We start from the raw sequence: 20,706 nt of genomic DNA, 5'->3' as shown, positions 1-20,706 counted from the left end.
GTAGCCTTTCTTCTGCAACTCATAACTCTCTGTTTTCCCATACAAAACTTGCTCAATTTATAACCATGATTTTTTTCAGTACATCAGATCTTGATGCTGCTTCTCTGACCACTATCAATCCATACATTTCTCACTCTCTATCAGGTTTAATCAGTACACAGATGGCATCATGGGCTTCATTATAATATTCAGCAGGTATAATGGATATCTGTACAGGTATGATGAGGAGTCTTGTGGCACAGTGGGTAGCGTCCCTGCTTCTGAGCCAGAAGCTCTGGGTTCGGGTCCCACCTAGGATTTGATAGCCAAAGAGGGTGAGTTCATAATGTGGCCAAACAGATTGAAAACCAACTTGCACATCCTATCCACTCATGCCAATGGCTGGCGGCAAGAACAGGAGAGATTTCTGGTCAGCCATGGTCAGTAATGGAAAGAATGTTGGAGCCTCGACCATCACTATCCAAAGCTCCAGATTACAACACACATGTAAAAGTGCATGCTGCCACAGGAAATCAGACTCTGAATGATCTGTAAAATGCACACACATATATGGTGAGCCATGGAAATAACAGGCAGACAGTGTTACCCAGTAGGCACTCAAAGATTTGCCTTACTGAATGAATTAGAGCAGACATCTGAGATATCCAGACTATGGTGCATTGGTCACATTTTAAGCAAATGGATGCTCTGTTTAGGTAGTTAAAGAAGTTAATGTTACACTCAAGGCCATCTTGGGCACCATCTATCTTTAATCTATCATCTATCTTTAATCTATACCCATAGCTCTAAGAGTTAATCACCTTCACTTGACCTTTGTTAAAGAACATTGTGAGATCACAAAGAGAAATGTATTCAATTTCTCTAATTTCCAGAAATGTCACAGTTGCTCAGGACTGATCATGTCAGATAAGCCATATATAATCTGTCAGTAGTGCTTACGAACATGAGAAGGAAATGCTAAAGGAAAGCATCTCTATTAATAATTACTTACAACTACATTCTTTATTTTATTTCTCCATTGATTCTTCTAACTTATTTAATTTCATACCGGGAAAAATGTGCATCTTGATTAAATTCAACAAGAGCAACATGATGGTGTTATCTATCACATCTTTACTTATCAAATCTATATAGATACTATCTGTAGGATTGATGGGTTTTCTGCTAGTTTCCAGTATACAAAAAATGAACTGGATTTTGTCGACCAGACAGGGGTCTCATCCAGCAATCAGAGAATTGGAGGCCCAACGGTACTTTCAGGCACTTAAGTGGCCAAGATTCAGGACCCTGGTGATGGAAGTCCCACCCACTGAGAACTGTGGACCAATCAGAGGCTGCCTGCTCTCTATTACTTGACAATGCCACCAGGAGCACCACCAGAGGTTTAGGATCGTCAGGGACCCCAAGCCAAAGGTGAGTAAGAGTGGGATGGGGATTATTGGGTCATGGCCACGGAATTTGGAGGAAAGGAAAATGGCGTGGCTTTCAGCCACTCACAACACCCCCTCCCCTCCGCCACTCCGCCCCCCCCCCCCCCAACCACTTCCTGATGCTATTCCTTCAATTTGGCACAATGTGCCTGAGAATGAGGTAACCCCTCCAAACCCACGCTCCACAAGGGAGAAGCCGTTGGCAAGCCAACAGGGTTTGCCGGGTGGCCTTAGAGAGGCGCGGGAAAGCCGTGCGGCTCCCTTCATGCCTGAGCCACCACTGAATTGCGGCAAACTCAGGGATAAAGGGTGCCAATTGGTTCATGAATGAGCCTAATTGACATCTCACTGCCTGCTGTGAAGCCCGTGTTGGCCCCTTCTGCCCTCTGACTTGATCGGAGAAGCTTTGCTGCCAACAGGATATTGATGCGGGGACCTCTCCCATGATGAAATGGTCCCAGCCACCAGAGTTCCGGTTGCAGTGGGATGCAGTAAATCCAGCCCAAGGTTTCTGTTAAGCAGTTAGTAGACTCATTTAACCTTGTGCACAGCACTGCTGAAGAATGTTTATCTGATAATAAAAATCAAAAGCCTGCAGCTATATTCTATCAACCATTATACATAATTCCGATTTTCCATTATTGCATTGGGAACATTAATGCCTGCTTTCAGGCTACAATAACTAATAGTTCTAAAGCAAAAAGAAATAAAGTGAGCGACTAAGATTGCTAAGTTTAGACATGTCGGCTTTTGGGCAGAATCGTCCCAGAATTGCACTAAGTGCAGTAGCAGGCATGAAATCTACATTTTACTGGCTGGCCACAATGGCAGGTTTTTGCACCTTATCATCTGCTTCCTGCCTCATTAATTATGCAGCCACAAAAAATACACTGGCTCGCTGGCGGGCAGCCTCTGAATCGCCAGCCATGCTGTTACCACACCGTTTCCTCACTCCAGGTGCCATATCTAAATTGCAGCTGCACACACAGTTCTTACCACTTGCAGCCCAGGACTGCTTCAGTGAAGACATGGCCCTGAAAGCCAAGGAGAGTTCAGTGACCCATCACTGGAATGCCTTTTGGAGGCCCGCCATAATGTCCTCCACCCCTGCTCTGGCCACAGGAGGTCCAGCAATCTCAACACTCCGGCTTGGGAGGCAGTGGCAGCGGTGATCCAGTGCAGAAAGAGGATGGATGATCTCATCTGTGCCGCCAGGGTAAGGCAACCATCTCATCACTCTAAACTCACACATTCACATGCCCAGCACACATTCACTGGCATCTCACTCACTGCCAGCTCAAAGAACGTCACCACTCACTTTCTCACACACACCCTCACATCTCCATCTGGCCTCATCCCCTCTGGAAACTGCATTCTTAGCCCTCACCATCTTGAGGCTACTTGCACGAATCAACATTTGCCCTCACACACACCCTGGGATACCCCCTCTTCCCCAGTACAGCCCTCACCCTGAATCCTCTTCCCTTTCCTGAGGGCACTTGTCCCTCTTCCCGAAACAAATTGTAGCCCTGCAGCCATTGAAAAGCCATCCACCACCTTATGGCTGGTTTGGTAGTTAGAGACCTGTCCATAAGCCCCCCTAAAAGTGATGTGGTGCTGCCTGCAAAGCCTGGCACTGATGACCATGAGTTCTGCCCGAAGCAAGGTAGGCAAACAAACCTCAAAGCCCCAAGCGACGTGCAGCCCGCAAGGTGCACGTTGCTTATGTACAGTTGTGAAACACGTCGGCCTGTGCCTGGATGATCCAGTGTGAGGGGGGATGATTCTGGCGAGCAGGGCTTATAATAGGAGATGTTAAGGTGTTGAAACCAGGTTCCTGACATGCGACAGCAGGAAACACGGCTCGCTATTGTCGGGTGGAGTGGATAATCACAAAGTGTTTTACGATGACTTTAAATTGATTTTTGTGATCTCCTGATATTTTCCCTTCCCACCCGCTATGACACCAGCTGCAAACGGCAACGGACAATTCCACCGTTTGTAATTACAAAGGAAAAGCATATTGCTTAAAATCAATTTCTACCAATCAATTTTTTTTCGGGTAGTGTATGTATAAAAATTGATTTCCAAAATTCTTCTCTGAAGATAAAAAGAAAAGTTCCCAATGTTTTCTTGATAAAAATGTGAATATGTCTGGAGATGCATATCTATTGCAACAGTGATACAAATATAAGGCAAAAAAAAAAGTTGCATTTTTTTAAGCTTGACGTTACTGGAGAAAACAAAAGAAAAGTGGACAACCTTCTGGGTGGATGCAAGTCACAGTTTAAACCAAGGCAGTAAAATATAATTGGGTATTGTGTTTGAAAAGAAACTTCATAGGATAGTATGGTTTGCCAGTATAGGAAACAAATCCAATCCTTTGATAAAAGGTGTAAAAGATTGAATACATCGGAAACCTGCACTGCAGTGCAAGGAAGAAGACCCTACTAGCTGGCAGAAAGAGATAAGATGTATAGAAATATATATCTCAAGGGAGACCCCAAATAATCATTGAGAGAAGAGTATACAACCACTTGAGCCAACCACTTCTGGTGTTTGAATGACCAAGGTTAATAACATATTTGAGCTAGGTATTGGCAAAGTGATTATTTGGTGAAAGTAAAGTAACAGATTTGAGATCTGATGCTAGTTATCAATGAAGAGTTGAATTGTTGGGAGTAAAGTAACAAAGCAACTTTTAAATAATTTCTCTTTTTTCAACCTGTTAAATCTGTAATCATTTTCTGTAACCAATTTAATTTTCTTGTAACCATTTCAAATTTGTGCCCATCTTAAATCTGCAATCATGGGTACAAATAAACTAATACCATTAAGCCTAACAGCCTTTTAAGTGGGTCAGTTTGTTTTCTTGTGATTCGTGGCTTATAAGACTTCTAAGTGAGATGTTTTATAAAAGATAGAAACCCCCACACAAGTATGCATATCATACCCTGTCAGTGCCATGCTCTTGTCATAATGGTGATGTATGCACACGTGTAGAGCAATTTTCAGCAGAAAGTAACCAAAGGCTGAGCAGTGTTTATGATAAAGGGTTCTATGTCAACTTTGTGACAATGGTGGTCTCTAGAGATAGGGAAGGGTAGCCACCAGTGACAGCAAGACAGCTTTCAAGGAGCTCTAGAAAAACTGAGGTCAGTAAGTCCAATTGGTACCTTGGATTATGTGCTGTGCAATGGCTACCGTGAGCCCAACCATCAGGAGTAAGAGTGTACCACTGAGCCTGACGCGCCAGATTCATTCACAATTTCTTTGATATTGAAGCAACCCTTGCCAAATCAACAGCAGAACCTTGGACAATGACAATGGTCTAGCTGACTATTGGCACAGGCCATTGTTTCTACATAACTGACAGTTAATAACTTTTGAAAACAACACCAACAACTTGCTCTTGACTTCAATGGCACCACTGTCAATAAGTTCCTGCCATCGAGATTTATTCGTTCATGGGATGTGCGCTTCGCTGGCTAGGCCAGCATTGACTGCCCATCCCTAATTGCCCTTGAGAAGGTGGTGAGCTGCCTTCTTGAACTGTGGCAGTCCACATGTTGTAGGAACACCCATGGTACTATTAGGAAGGGAGCTCCAGGATTTTGACCCACTGACAGTGAAGGAACCATGATATAGTTCTAAGTCAGGATGATGTGTGGTTTGGAAGGGAAAGTACAGGTGGTGGTGTTCCCATGCATCTGCTGCCCTTGTCCTTCTAGGTGGAAGAGATCACAGGTTTGGAAGGTGCTGTTGAAGGAGCTTTGGTGAGTTGCTGCAGTGCACCTTGTAGGTGCTGCCACTGTGAATGTTTAAGGTGGCGGTTAGGGTGCTGATCAAGCTGGCTGCTTTGTCCTGGATGGTGGTGAGCTTCTTGTGTACTGATGGAGCTGCAGTCATACAGGCAAGTGGAGAGTTTTTATTACACTCCTGACTTGAGCCTTGTAGATAATGGACAGGCTTTGGAGAATCAAAAGGTGTATTGCTATAATTTTTAAAAATTCATTCACACGATGTGGGCTTCACTGCCTGGGCCAGAATTTATTGTCCATCGCTAGTTGTTCTTGAGAAACTGGTGATGAGCTGTCTTTTTGAACCGCTGCAGTCCATGTGGTGTAGGTACACCCACAGTGCTGTTGGGGACGGAGTCCCAGGACTTTTACCCAGTGACAGTGCAGGAATGGTGAAAAATTTCCAAATCAGGATGGTGAGTGACTTGGAAGGGAATGTCCAGGTGGTGTGTACCCATCTGTCTGCTGCTCTTGTCCTTCTAGATGGTAGTGTTCGTGGGTTTGGAAGGTGCTGTCGAAGGAGCCTTGGTGAATTCCTGCAGTGCATCTTGTAGATGGTACACACTGCTGCTACTGTGTATCAGTGGTGGAGGGAATGAATGTTTGTGGATGGGGTGCCAGTCAAGTGGGCTGCTTTGGCCTGGATAGTGTCAAGCTTCTTGAGGGTTGTGGGAGCTGCACTCATTCAGGCAAGTGGGCAGTATTCCATCACACTCCTGACTTGTGCCTTGTAGATGGTGGAGGCTTTGGAGAGTCAGGAGGTGAGTTAATTGTCGCATGATTCCTAGCCTCTGACCTGCTCTTGTAGCCACAATATTTATATGGCTAGTCCAGTTCAGTTTCCAGTCAATGGTAACCCCCAAGATGTTGGGGGTTCAGTAACGGCAATGCCATCGACCATCAATGTGCGATGGTTGGATTCTCTCTTGTTGGAAATGGTCATTGCCTGACACTTGTGAGGCATAAATGTTACTTGCCATTTGTCAGCCCAAGCTTGGATATTGTCTAGGTCTTGCTGCGTTTGGACAGGGACTGCTTCAGTATCTGAGGAACCGCGAATGGTGCTGAACATTGTGCAATCATCAGCGAACATTCCCATTTCTGACCTTATGATGAAAGAAAAGCCATTGATGAAGCAGCTGAAGATTGTTGGGCCAAGGACACTACCCTGAGGAACTCCTGCAGTGATGTCCTGGAGCTAAGCTGATTGACCTCTAACAACCACAACCATCTTCCTTTGTGCTAGGTATGACTCCAGCCAGCGGAGAGTTTTCCCTCTGATTCCCATTGACTCCAGTTTTGCTAGGGCTCCTTGATGCCACACTCAGTCAAATGCTGCCTTGATTTCAAGGGCAGTCACTTTCACCTCACCTCGCGAGTTCAGCTCTTTTGTCCATGTTTGAACCAAGGCTGTAATGAGGTCAGGAGCTGCGTGGCCCTGGCGGAACACAAACTGAGTGTTAGTGAGCAGGTTATTGCTAAGCAAGTGCCACTTGATAGCACTATTGATGAACTCTTCCCATTACTTTACTGATGACCAAGAGTAGACTGATGGGGTGGTAATTGGCTGGGTTGGATTTGTCTTGCTTTTTGTGCACAGGACATAACTGGGAAATTTTCCACAAAGCCAGGTAGATGTACAGGAACAGCTTGGCTAGAGGCGTGGCAAGTTCTGGAGCACAAGTCTTCAGTACTATTGCTCTAATATTGTTATGGCCCACAGCCTTTGCAGTGTCCAGCACTTCAGTCACTTCTTGATGTCACATGGAATGAATTGAATTGGCTGAAGACTGGCACCTGTGATGCTGGGGAGCTTCAGAAGAGGCTGAGATGGATCATCCACTCAGCACTTCTGGCTGAAGATTGTAGCAAATGCTTCAGCCTTATCTTTTGCACTGATGTGTTGGGCTCCTCCATCATTGAGGATGGGGATATTTGTGGAGCCTCCTAATCCAGTGAGTTATTTAATTATCCACCATCATTCACAACTGGATGTGGCAGGACTGCAGAGCTTAGATCTGATCCATTGGGTGTGGGATCACTTAGCCCTGTCTATCACTTGCTGCTTATGCTGTCTTGCATGCAAGTAGTCCTGTGTCATAGCTTCACCAGGTTGACATCTCATTTTTAGGTTTACTTGGTGCTGCTCCTGGCTTGCTCTCCTGCACTCTTCATTGAACCAGGGTTGATCCCTTGGCTTGGTGGTAATGGTATAGTGGGAGATATGCTGGGCCATGAGGTTACAGATTGTATTCAAGTACAATTCTGCTGCTGCTGGTGGCCACAGCGCCTCATGGATGCCCAGTCTTGAGTTGCTAGATCTATTTGAAATCTATCCCATTTAGCACGGTGGGAGTGCCATACAATATGATGGAGGATATCCTCAATATGGAGGCAGGACTTCATCTCCACAATGGCTGTGCAGTGGCCATTCCTACCAATACAGTCATGGACAGATCCATCTGCAGCAGGCAGGTTGGTGAGGATGAGGTAAAGTATGTTTTTTCCTCTTGTTGGTTCCCTCATCACCTGCTGCAGACCCAGTCTAGCAGCTATGTCATTTAGGACTCAGCCAACTCAGTCAGTAGAGGTGCTACCGGCCACTCTTGGCAATGGACATTGAGGTGCATCACCCAGAGTACATTCTGTGCTCTTGCCATCCTCAGTGCTTCCTCCAAGCGGTTTTCAACATGGAGGAGTACTGATTCATCAGCTGAGGGTGGGTTGGGTGGGGGGTTTGGGGGGATGGGTTGACGGGGGGTGTGGGGGAGGTGGTGGTACGTGGTAATCAACAGGAGGTTTCCTTGCCCATGTTTGACCTGATGCCTTGAGGCTTCATTGGGTCCAGAGTCGATGTTGAGGACTCCCAGGGCAACTCCATCCCGACTGTCTATCACTGTGCCGCCACATCTGCTGGGCCTAGGACATATCCTGGGATGGTGATGGTAGTGTCCGGGGCATTATCTGTAAGGTATGATTCTGTGAGGATGACTATGTCAGGCTGTTGCTTGTCTCGTCTGTGAGACAGCTCTCCCAATTTTGGCACTAGCCCCCAGCTGTCAGTAAGGAGGACTTTGCAGGGTCGACAGGACTGAGATTGCCGCTGTCATTTCCTGTGCCTAGCTTGATGCCTGGTGGTCTGTCCGGTTTAATTCCTTTTTAGTAACTTTGTAGCGAGGGCATTTAGGAGTCAACCACATTGCTGTGGGTCTAGGATCATGTGTATACCAGACCCGGTAAGGATGACAGATTTCCTTCACTAAAAGACATTCGTAAACCAGATGGGTTTTTGCAACAATCGACAATGGTTCCATGGTCATCATTAGATTTATGAGTCTAAAAAAAGACTTAGGTCGGGATTTTCTCTCCCCATCATGAGGGGGACCCGCTGTGGGCGGCGCCCCAGCCAGAAGTCCATTGACTTGCGGTGGGATCGGAAGATCGTGGTGGCGCGCAGGTGTGGAAAATCCCACCCTTAGTGTATAGCATTATGCACTATTATGGTGTATAATGTATATGTATAATGAAGATAGCAGCAGCATAATGAAAACCTCACGTAAATGGATTTGGCTGCCACAGCATTCTAGGAGGCACCCAAAAAAGAACAGTTTAATTGATTGTCAAACTTGCCACTACAACATCCACCCCCTCCATCAATGGTGAACTGTGGTTGTAATAGGCACCATCTATGGAATGTACTGTAATAATTGTAATAACAATACTGTATATGGTTGTACATCATTGATTTTCCATTGTTATTGAATCAAAATCCGAGAATTCTCTACCTAACACCATGTGACAGCACCTTCGGCAGGAAGACCACTGCCATTCAAGGAGAAGACCTTCTCAGGTATCTAAGGATAGGTAATAATAATGAAGCTTTGCCTGCAATCCTCAAGCTACCAGTGGCAAGCAGCAGAAAAAAAAAATTATAGCAAATCCTAATTGTTGACCACTATGACTCCGTAGGAAAAACAAAGTCACAGAAGCTCAGTTTAACAGACTGACACTCTATTAAATAACTTAAAGAATTGAACTTGGATCAATTAGATAGGGACACCCTGGGAAGTGTTAATACGTGAAAGGCTATATATAGATGCAAGTTGTATCACCTGTATCAGTGATTATTTCAGTAAATCAATAGAGAATATACAATTCAAGTACTTTTTTAAATTCATTCATGGGATGTGGGTATTGCTGGCCAGGCCAGCATTTATTGCCCATCTTGAATTGCCTTTGTTCAGAGGGCATATCAGAGTCAACCACTTTGCTGTGGGTCTGGAGTCACATGTAGGCCAGACCAGGTAAGGACAGTAGATTTCTTTCCCTAAAGGACATTAGTGAACCAGATGGGTTTTTACAACAATCATTCCATGGTCATCATTAGACTTTTAATTCCTGATTTTTTTTTAACTCAAATTCCACCATCTGCTGTGGTGGGATTCAAACCCAAGTCCCCCGAGCATTACCCTGGGTTTCTAGATTACTAGTCCAGTGACAATACCACTATCCCATTGCCTCCCCCTTCCCCAACATCTCTGAGCTCCTTCCAAATAGTTGTTATTAATGGAGAGCCTTTGCAGTGAGTGAAGTGCTCACAGGCAAACTTGATTCTTTTCTCACCTGATGTCCAAACTCACACTTTTCTAGGAGTCATTGAATGAAGATTAGGAACTTGAATTCTGCTCATTTTTCCCTCCCAAATGCAGGATTGCTGAGGTCCCTTCCTAGAGCCAATTCAGCTAAGATATGCTAACTCATTATTGAGTCTGGAATCTTCCACACCTAACATGCTTCTTTGATTCAGTGCACAAACTAGAGAAAAAAAATAAAGGGAACAAAATATGAATCCATTAACTTTTGTTAATTTATCAAAAATATAGTATAATTTTTTACAGTATAATTAAGAATTTACACAGGTAGGAACACAGAAACAAAAGTTGGTGTATTTAGTCCCTCAAGCCTGTTCTAATGAGATCAAGGCTGATCATTGAGACAGCACCATTATAAAAAACTGATGTATCTTTGTATTCCTCACTCTAAACAACTCCCACCAGCTCATACTAATCCAAAGTTATGCGAACATTCTCAATTTCAGCAGTGTGAGTTAATATAATAACAACTTATATTTATATAGTGCCTTTAACATATTAAAATATCCCAAGGTGCCTCACTTGAGCATTATAAAGCAAAATATGACACCAAGCCACAAAAGGAGATGTTCGGTCTGATGATCAAAAACCTGCTCAGAAGTTTTAAGGATCGTCTTGATGGAGGAAAGAGAGGTAGAGAGTGGAGAGGAATAGGGCGGGTATTCCACACTTTATTCCAGGCAACTGAAGGCAGCCCACCAATGGTGGAGCAATTAAAATCAGAGATGCTGAAGGGCCATAATTAGAAGAGGCAGGTACCTCAGAGGGTTGTGGGACTGGAGTTGGATTACATGGGTAGGGAAGGACAAGGGCATGGAGGGATATGAAAATAATCAATAATTATAATCAATACATTGCTTGACTGGGAGTCAATGTAGATCAATAAGTACAGGGGTGATGGGTAAATAAAACTTGGTCTTACTTCAGACATGGGCAGCAGAGTTTTGGATCACCTCAAGTTTACATAAGGCAGAATGTGGGAGAACAGCCAGGATTGTGTTATAATAGTCTAGAGGAAAAAAGTCATGTCCCCAATAATTGGTTGATTCAAACGCTGAAGCTGTTGAAACCTTGGACATGATTTTCCAGCCCCATCATGGCAGGACCCGTCACGGGAGATTCTGCAGGCCAGACAAAAGTCCATTGGCTTTTCACAGGACCGAACGATTCCTGTGGCGGGTGGGACTGGAAAATCCTGTCCCTTGTATTCCATTTCTGCATCTCTTTCTTCCAATAGCAAAACGATTAGGGTCAAGGTGGGGTTGCTGCAAATTCAGATTCACAGGATATCATTTAAAGTCCATTGGATTGTTATCACTGTGTGTCAATAGAATTGTTTTAAACCTGTGACCTCTGGCTACTGATCCACTTGCTAGAGGAAAGACTTTCTCCCTACTTGCTCATTCAAAATACCTCATAATTTTCAATTCCTCTATTAGATCTCCCTTAAGCCTTCTCTGCTCTAAGGGAAATGATCCCTGCTTTTCCAATAGTGCCATACAACTGAATTCCCTCATACCCGGTATCACCCAGTATACTTCCTCTGTACTTTCTCCAAGGACTTGACATCATTCCTAAAATATGGTGCCTACAATTGTACATAATCCCCAGCTGTGGCCTAACCAGCATGATTTTCTTGTTTTTGCATTCAATGTCCCTATTTACAAAGCCAAGTATCCCTTATGCATTCTTAAATGCCTTATCAGTTCCTCCGCCATCTTCAAGGATTTGTGAATATTCCCCCTTCTTTGAACCCTTTGTTCTTGCACCTGCTCAAAATAGTTCATTATCTTGCCTTTCCAGGTTGTTTCCCTCAAGTTCACCAAGAAATTCACCAAGGCTCCTTCGACAGCATCTTTCAAACCCACAACCACTACCATCTAGAAGGACAAGGGCAGCAGATAGATGGGAACACCACCACCTGGAAGTTCCCCTGCAAGTCACTCACCATCCAGACTTGGAAATATATCGCCATTCCTTCACTGTTGCTGGGTCAAAATCCTGGAACTCCCTTCCTACCAGCACTGTAGGTGTACCTACACCACATTGACAGCAGCAGTTCAAGAAGGCCGCTCACCACCACCTTTTCAAGAGCAACTAGGGGTGGGCAAAAAATGCTAGCCCAGCCAGCAAAGCCCACATCCTGTGAATGAATAAAAAAAGTACATTACTTACCCACAGATCAAATTGTATTGACATGTGTTTTTGCCCATTTCACCAGTCTTCTTAGGTCTTCCTGAAGTCTGCTGCTACCCTGTTCACTATTTACCATGTTACCAAATTTGATACCATCAGCAAACTTCAAAATTATACTTCCTGTACCCAATTCCAGGTTGGATTATATGACAAAAAAAGTAATGGTCTTTATACCACTCCCATGGGCTCCTTGCAAACTTCCCTTCAGTTAGAAAGACATCCATTCACCGCTATTCCATGACTCCTATCCCTCAGCCAATTGCATACACAAGTTACTATTTAATACCATGTCCTTTTATTTTCCAAATAAATCTGTTATGTGACACTTTATCAAATGCCTTTTGAAAGTTCATATGCACACCTGTTCTATTGCTTCATCAAAGAAATCACTCAGGTTAGTCAGACATGATTTGTTTTTAACATATCAGTGCTGTCTATCTTTTATTAAACTATGCTTTCCAAGTAAAAATTAAGTTTGTTTTTGTCTGTGGTCTCTTGTAGTTTTCTCACCACTGATGTTAGAATGATTGGCCTGCAGATACGATTTTTTTCCTTTCCATTTTTTGAACATTTGCAATCCTCCGGTTCTCTGGCACCACATCCAAACTGAATGAGGATTGCAAGGTTGTGGTCAGAGTTTCTTTTATCTCCACCCTGGCTTCCTTCACAAACCTAGGATGCATCCCAACAAGTAAGGGCAGAATCGTCCCAGATTTGCACTAAGTGCAGTAGCGGGTGGGTAAAATGTCGTTTTACCCGCTGGCTACGATGGCAGGTTTTCACACCTTGTCATCCTAAACCCACCTCATTATTTATGCATTCCCAGGAAACACATATTTCTGTGGCGGACAGGCTCCGATTCGCCTGCCACACTGTCACCTCGTCACTTCATCACGCCAGGCACCGCAGTTAAAGTACAGCTGCACTCTGCTTTCACCCCAGGACTGCAGCAAAGGAGACATGGTCCCGAAAAGCAAGAAGACTGCAGCCCTCAAGCACCTTTAAGACGCTGTGGAGGCCTGCTGTGATGTCCTCTACCTCCACTCCGACTTGGTAGGCGATGGCAGTGGTGACCAGTGCCAATGTTACACAGAAAAGGTTGGCCATTCAATGCAGATAGGGGATGAATAATCTTATCCATGCTGCTAGGGTATGGCAACCACCTCATCACTCTAAACTCACACACTCAAGCCCATCACACATTCACTGGCATCTCACTCACTGCCAGCTCAAGGGACATCACCACCCATTCTCACAGACATACTGTCACATGTCCATCTGGCCTCATCTCCTCTGGAGACTGCCTCCTCAGCCCTCACCATCTTGAGGCCGCTTATACAGATCAAATGTGCCCCCACACACACCCTGGGTTACCCTCCTTCCCCAGTACAGCCCTTGTCCCGCAGCCTCTTCCCTTGCCTGAGGCCACTTCTCCCCCTTTGCAAACCGAGCCCTAGCACTGCAGCTGTTGAAAAGCCACCCACATATGACTGATCTGGTAGGTAGAGACCTACCTGTGAGGCCCTCTAAAAGTGATGTGGTGCTCCTGTGAAGCCTGGTGCTGATGACTGCGACTGCTGACCGAAGCAAGGTCGGCAAACAAAGCATGAAGCCCCGAGTGAAGTGCAGCTCACCAGGTGCACGCCTTATAGATGCCGTCGTGAATCACGTTGGCGTGTTTTCCTGCCGACATGGGTGTATGATCCAGCTTGGTGGGGGGATGATTCCGGTGGGCTGGCCTTACAATGATACGCTGATGGTATTACAATGAGGTTCCTGACATCCGATAACAGGGAACGCAGCTTGCCATCAGCAAGTGGAGCGGATGATCACAAACTGGCTTCACGACGTTGTGAAACCGACTTTTGGCCTTCCCGCCATATGGTCAGCTTACGCGTCTGACACCAGCGGGCACGGAAAATTCCAGCCTAAATCAAAATACGTCGATGCTGGAAATCTGAAATAAAAACAGAAAATGCTGGAAAGGCTCAGAAATTCAGGCAGCATTTATGCAGAGAGAAACAGAGTTAACATTTCAGATCAGTGATCTTTCATCCGTTATGTTAACTCTGTTTCTCTTTTCCCAATGCTACCTGGCCTGCTCAGATATATCACACCTGCCTGGTGCCGTGCCTACATATTTAGTGCTTAATCTAATTTTACCTTATCCAATATATTTGCCCACACCACTCGCTATACACTGAAAAATTAACTTCATCATCTTCTTTTATTATCTTTCTTTTTATTATCTTTCTGTAGAACTCAAATAACTATAATGTTATTCCTGATGAATGCTATCCCTGCTCCTGTATTTTATCCTTCCCTAACCTTAGACTATTATGAGACAGGTTAGTCTTACTCTGCTGGAGATGTGTTGCTGCAATTGTATTCCTTCTCAGCACAGAAGAAGCTACAGCTTCAGTTATTTGGGGCTGAATTTTACAGGGCAGGGGGCAAGTGTATTGCTCGCTTACTAAAGTTGGTCGTGAATTAATAGGCTAAAAAAAAAAGGCCACCCTGCAGCGATAACCGGCAGCCAGCAGCCTTTACGAGAAGTGAGTGCAACCTACATCCCTCAGTGGGACAAAGTCCCGCCTGCGAGACCTGCCTGCCAATCTGATAGGCTGACAGCTCTAGCAGTCCCAGCATTGCCAGAACTCAGTAGTGTGCTGCTGGGACTGCAAGCAGGCCCTGGGAAGAAGAGCAATGGATCCCAGATCAAGCTAAGTCCCAGGCTTTTAGGGGAGATGGAATTGGACAAACTTGGGGGGCTGGGTGGGGAGAGAGAAAGGTTTTGGAGGCCAGGCTGGGAGGCACAAAGAAGGGGATGGTACCTGGCAGGGGTGCCCCTGATGCGCCCAGGTGTTCCTCAAAGGATGCACCCCACCCCTTCCCACTTTTTCACCTCAGATGGTGAAATAGCGGACTCCCCATCATTGCCTGCCTGCCCATGCCAACAGCATTACGGCGTAGCAGCATAATATTTGGGTCAATTGGCTTGTTAACAAGCTCAATTGCCCTTATGATTTGTTTTCAAGATGGTTGGTGGGCTGCCGATTTTGGCACCCGCCCACTTACCATAATATGGGGACCAAGTCAGGGGTGAGTAGGAAGGCATTGGCTAGCCACCAGTCATTTTTATGTGTCCCCCTGATGAAAACAGGCTCGGTGGGCAGGCCTTAAATTCTAGCCCTTGATGTATATGCTTGACTGACAATCTAACAGAAGAATATATGGGAAAGGTCATAGTGATGGTACAGGCTCGGTGACAGAAAGATGGGAAGTAAAATTTCTCTGCCTCAAACTGCTGAAAGACAGAATGCAGAATCCTTTCTAAGTTTCACAGTGTAGATAAAATGCTCTAATTACTTCAGTCAAAGCTAATGTTTCAAACAATCTTTCTGAACATTCAAAGGTCTACAAACTTACCCAGTTCCTGATTTGATTAGTCACTCAATTAACTTACACCTCGGGTGGAAATTTCCCAGCCCGGTGGAGGTGGGATTGGGGATGGGAAAATAGCAGAGGTTGCTGTTTGGTCAACTATCCTGAAGTCTTCCCCCATCCTTCAGCCTTTTCAGTGGTGGGTTGGGAGTAAAGTTAGAAACCCATGTGGCTGCCCATTAAGGCAAGCAAAACGGCATTCAAGAGACATTTTACATTTTCAATGCCTCTCTCCCAATGGGAATTTATTGAGGGCTGAAGCTGACATGAAATCACGAGTATAAAGGGGCAATGTGGCAAGAATTATGGTAGTCATGGTCAAAGCTTATTGCTGACAGGAGCAGCTCCTTAAGGCACAGATTGTGGTTTGGGAAAAGCAACTTGATGCCATTTCATTGAGGATATTAGGATACCTAGCTAGGGCTCTTGGCCTTTGTGCCTATGATTTTATACAGGCACATGGAGTCCACATATTCTAAAGGAGAGTGGGCCACTGAGAAGCAGCTGCAGTGCCCTTCAGCTCAGCAGCCTCAACAGCAGTGCAGCAACAGCAAGAAGAGCAACAGTTGCAACATGCCACACAGCCACAGGCTTCTGCACACAATAGCTGGGTTGCTGCAGGGCAGCACAGAGAAGGAGGCTCTACCCTCTGCACAGTGTCTATGTACCTAGTGGCATCTTCCTGAAACTCTGAGCAATGGTGCATCTGAAGGCTATGGCTCTCATGTCAGGTGGTTGCAAAACAATGCACTGTCTTGGAGGAAGACCTAACATCAGTAGGAGCAGGTGTTCATTACTGTGGCTGTAAAGGTGACCTTAGCTTGCAATTCTTTTTGGTTGGTTCATTCTAGGGCTCAGCCTTTGACATGTGCAGGATTTCACAATCCGTAGGCCACAACTGCTCCAGCTAGGAGACATATGCTTTGTTTGGGTGGGCCTCATAGCACATCAATTCCAAGAAGGATGTTGCCCAGAGAGGCCAAGAGGGGTGGTGCCTTTGCCTCTCTGGTGGGATTTTCTCAGGGTATAATAGGCTGCACCCATGTGGTTACATTGGAATAGCCATGTGCATTTGTGAATTGGAAGGAGATCCACTCCTTCAATGTGCACCTGGTCTTAGACCACAGCAAGGGAATCCTGCAGGTGTCTGTGAGGTTTCCAAAGAGCTGCCTTAATGTCTTTATTCTTTAGCAGTCTCAGATGCCTCAGCACTTCTCACCCTGTCACAACTTCAGTGGATGGATTGTGGGTGATGTAGGGTATCCATTTAAGACCTGGCTGTTAACAACAGTGCACAATCCCACTACAGAGGCATGCAAGAGATACAACTGGAGCCTTTTCAGGACCAAGGCCACAATAGAGCAAGTAATTAGCTCAAAGTGAGGTTCCGGAGCCTTGACTAATCTGGGCGCTCCCTTCCATATGAACAGGCAAGAGTTGTCTGGACATTGAGCACTGAGTATGGCCTCAACAGAGTGCTGAGAGTTTGGTGAGTTGAGGGAATCTTTAATCTCTTTCTAAAAGTATAATGTTGTTTGTAATTAACATTTAACTACCAGTGTTGTAGATAGTTAATTAAGGAAACTAGCTTGAACTGCTTTTTCTGTACCTGGGCTCAGCTAACCCCTTTTTTTCACAACATATAAATTAAGACATTCTCAGTGCGACCTAGCGCTGAGCGTAATCTCAGTGGAGTGTTGAAGGTTTGGTGAGTTGAAGGAGCTGATAGGGGAGGGAGGTACTCATTAACTTTTTCTAAATTTCTACCCTATAGGAGTTGGTTCTGGCTCAACTACAGGAGAAGAAGCTAGCTGTTTGTTGAGTATCTGGTGAGTGGTTAAGGTCCATTCTCTTCCTAAGGTTTAAAATGGAATAGGAATTTGTGGTAGGATTAATAAAATACATGAAAGAAAATAAATAATTGAATAAAATAATTAATTAAAACATATAAGGATGGCAGGGCAGGTGATGTTTCATGGCTGCAGCATGTGGGAGCTCCTGGAAAGCAGTGTGATCCAGGGCTAACACATTTGCAGTAAGTGTCTAGCTTGAGGAGCTTCAGCTCAGAGTCATTGAGCTGGAGGCTGAACAGTGGACACTGCGATGCCTCAGGGAGGGTGAAAGTTACCTGGAAGCTTAGTACTAGGTCACACCCCTTAGGATAGGGTCTTCTGGTCGGGGCAGGAATTGTGACTGCAGCCGAGGCAGGTAAGGGGACCCAGAGGGTAGAAGTGTCAGCCTCTGCAATTGTCCAACGGGTCCAAGGTTCTTTCAGCAAGTTTGGATGAGAGTGGGGCTGCAGGGTGGATAAAATGACTGACTGTGGTTTTGTAGTGCAAGAAGCAATTCAACTGAGGGGAATTAAGAGGAATGTGGTATTAGGGGACAGTATAATGAAGGGGATTGACAATGTTCTCTGTAGCAAAGAACGACAATCCAGACAGCTGTGTTACCTACCCAGTCCCAGGGTTCAGGGCATTTGTTCAGGGCTGGAGAGGAACTTACAGTGAGAGGGGGAGCATCCAATTGTCATGGTCCATGTAGGTACCAACAACATAGTCAGGATGAGGAAAGAGGTTCTGCATTGTCAGTATGAGGTGCTCGATGGGGGCTGCAGTCTTCTTGCCTTTCGGGGCCATGTCTGCTGTGCAGCAGTCCTGGGCTGGAAGCACCAAGAGGCATGCACGCGGCTACACTTTAAATATGGTGTCCAGCGCGATGAAGCATCGAGGTGATGGCATGGCAGCAAATAAGAGCCCACCCACCATGGAAACGGCATGTTTCCAGGGAATGCATAATTAATGTGGCAGGTTCGGGACTATACTATGTGAGAGGCCGCCATTGCGGCCAGCAGGTAAAACATTGTTCCACCTGCCCGCTACCGTACTTAGTGCACATTTGAGATGATTCCTCCCATTATGCCAAGTAAACTGTCATACCAAACTTATTAAAACACTCAAGAGAATTTCTTGGCCTGTGTTTCTCATCATTAATATGAGTCAACTAATTATACGTCTAAACCTTTTAAATGTCACCCCTTCAGCTTCCACATGACAAATTTTGAGCCAGAGCTACAGAGCAATTCTGCAATCCTCATTTTAATATAACTTTGTAACTTAAATCACTTTGAAAACTCACTGTGTAAATTGTGTAAGTTTTATATCATAAAACTATTTTTTTTACACACTACATTGTTCTATTAAAAGTACGAAAGGTATTGTTCATGCAAATTAGGAGTGTTATAGGTTTTTTCATGTATGTAGATTTATAGTCAACAATATGTCAGTGGTTCTATAGATTCACAAATTAGTCCCTCATTGAAAAATGTGGAGCAGTAATTCATGGTTTCTAATATTATATAAATAAATAGGCTAGTAAATTTATCAATTATATGTTTACAGTGTATATTAGAACTAAAAATATTGCGCTGTACACCTTATCTCATTCAGCACTCCTTTATTTTGTGATTTAAAATACATTTTGCATTCTTTTATATGTGCAAATTGTTTTGGTTTGAGTTGCCATTAAAGCTATCAATATGAAAAATCTAAATTAGTTACTTGCAGTTACTTTCAATATGATTTGCATCTCTTTTATTATCCATTCAAATTCACAGAAATCAATTTCTACAAATCCCACTGAATATTGTATACAGCCTTGTGTGGGATTTAACTACCAACCAGCAGGACCCTGAAAGCAGGCTGGAGCCCTCCAGGTCTTGGCCGTCCAGAGGTCTCCAACCAAGCAGGCTGCCTTTACCTCCGCTGTGGATGTCTGGGGAGCACCAAGACGTAGCAACAGGGTTAGGAAGTTAAGTAAAAGCAGTTGCACAGCCTGGGCATGAGTGTTGATCACTTGTACATACTGTTTACTGTTGTCAATAAACTCCCAAGAATGTCTCCCTGCCTATGGTGCCTTGTTCTGATGAGCAATGTTTGCGTCACTCAGATGTGAAACCTTTCTGCACAAGATAAAGGCAGGTGTCTCAATCCAGGGTCTGTTCCCTGTGCTTCACGCAGCCTTCAGACCAAAGTGATGATGTGGCCTCACACTCCCTGGACATTTTAGTGATGCCTGCACCTCACTGGTGCTTGTCATTGCTGCCAGAATGTCATAGGCAAGGATCACAGAGTTCCGTGATTCACACTGTATGCTTTTAGCATCTTTAAGGTGGAGCTGAACTCCATTTCTGCAGCACCTGTGACCAGTGATGCCATGTTTCTGAAGGTGCTGAAGACGGACAAAGGATCAGATACTTTTAAAGTTTCATGGCTATGTCTCTATGATATGATATGACCCTGATCACAGAGTGCAAGCGAGCTGCCCTCGGCCAGGAGTCAGACATTCTCAGAGGCTACGTAAAGATCTATAGAGTGTCCTCACTGCATGTCGTTATCATCCTCCTGTAATCAAGTGACTATTAGGGCCTCCGCTGCGTCCCCATGACAGGAGAATTGTCACAGAGGGTATATACGCTGCCGTCAGCCAGACAGGAGTCAAATTTTCGTAGCTGCAATGTGAGAATCTATGGTGTCTCCTCACTGCATATCATCATCCTCCACAAACTTAGCAGCTATGAGGGCCTCCTGAGTGCATCTGCCTCATTGAGCCAGTGTGAGGGCCTCATCCACATTATTGTCACCTTTGAGGACCCCCTCACCCTCATCCCAATCAGCGTCCTACTCATTGGAGGAGACCCCCAGCTCCTACAACTCCTCCTCAGCCAGCTCCTCTCCCTGTTGCAGCACCAGGTTGTAAAGGGCGCAGCAGATGCCAACGATGTGTGATACCCCCTGCAGACTATATTGCAGGGCTCCACCAGACTGGTCCAGGCACCAGAACCTCATTTGCAGCATCTCGATGGTCTGCTCCACCAAGTTGCAAGTTGCAGCATGAGCCTCGTTATACTGTCACTCTGCTGCAGTCTGAGGCCACCACATGGATGTCATCAGCCACATCCTCTGTGGATAGCCCTTGTCCCCAAGGAGCCATCCCTGCAGCCTCTGTGGACCCTGGAAGACGTCAGAGATCTGTGGCTGACTGAGAATGTAGAAGTCATGGACACTCCCTGGAAATCATGCACAGATCTGCAGGATGCGTTTATGGTGGTCACACACCAGCTGCACATTAAGTGAATGGAAGCCTTTGTAGTTGACATAGTTGGCCCCTTGTTGTGGCAGAGAT

The 20,706-nt window shown here is 45.1% G+C and overlaps 1 long non-coding RNA gene across 1 annotated transcript; it reads left to right on the top strand.

Moving 5' to 3' along the window:
- The first annotated feature begins 1,339 nt into the window (after window positions 1-1,339).
- On the top strand, window positions 1,340-19,421 carry LOC121287340. Its single transcript, XR_005945175.1, has 3 exons — window positions 1,340-1,413; window positions 17,297-17,351; window positions 19,139-19,421. It is a non-coding gene; the product is annotated as an uncharacterized LOC121287340 (long non-coding RNA).
- The last annotated feature ends 1,285 nt before the right edge of the window (window positions 19,422-20,706 follow it).

This window comes from Carcharodon carcharias, chromosome 14, assembly GCF_017639515.1.
Source record: "Carcharodon carcharias isolate sCarCar2 chromosome 14, sCarCar2.pri, whole genome shotgun sequence".
Classification (NCBI taxonomy): Eukaryota; Metazoa; Chordata; class Chondrichthyes; order Lamniformes; family Lamnidae; genus Carcharodon; species Carcharodon carcharias.
The sequence above is the reverse complement of the archived record's forward strand: the minus strand, read 5'-3'. Positions and strand labels throughout refer to the sequence as shown.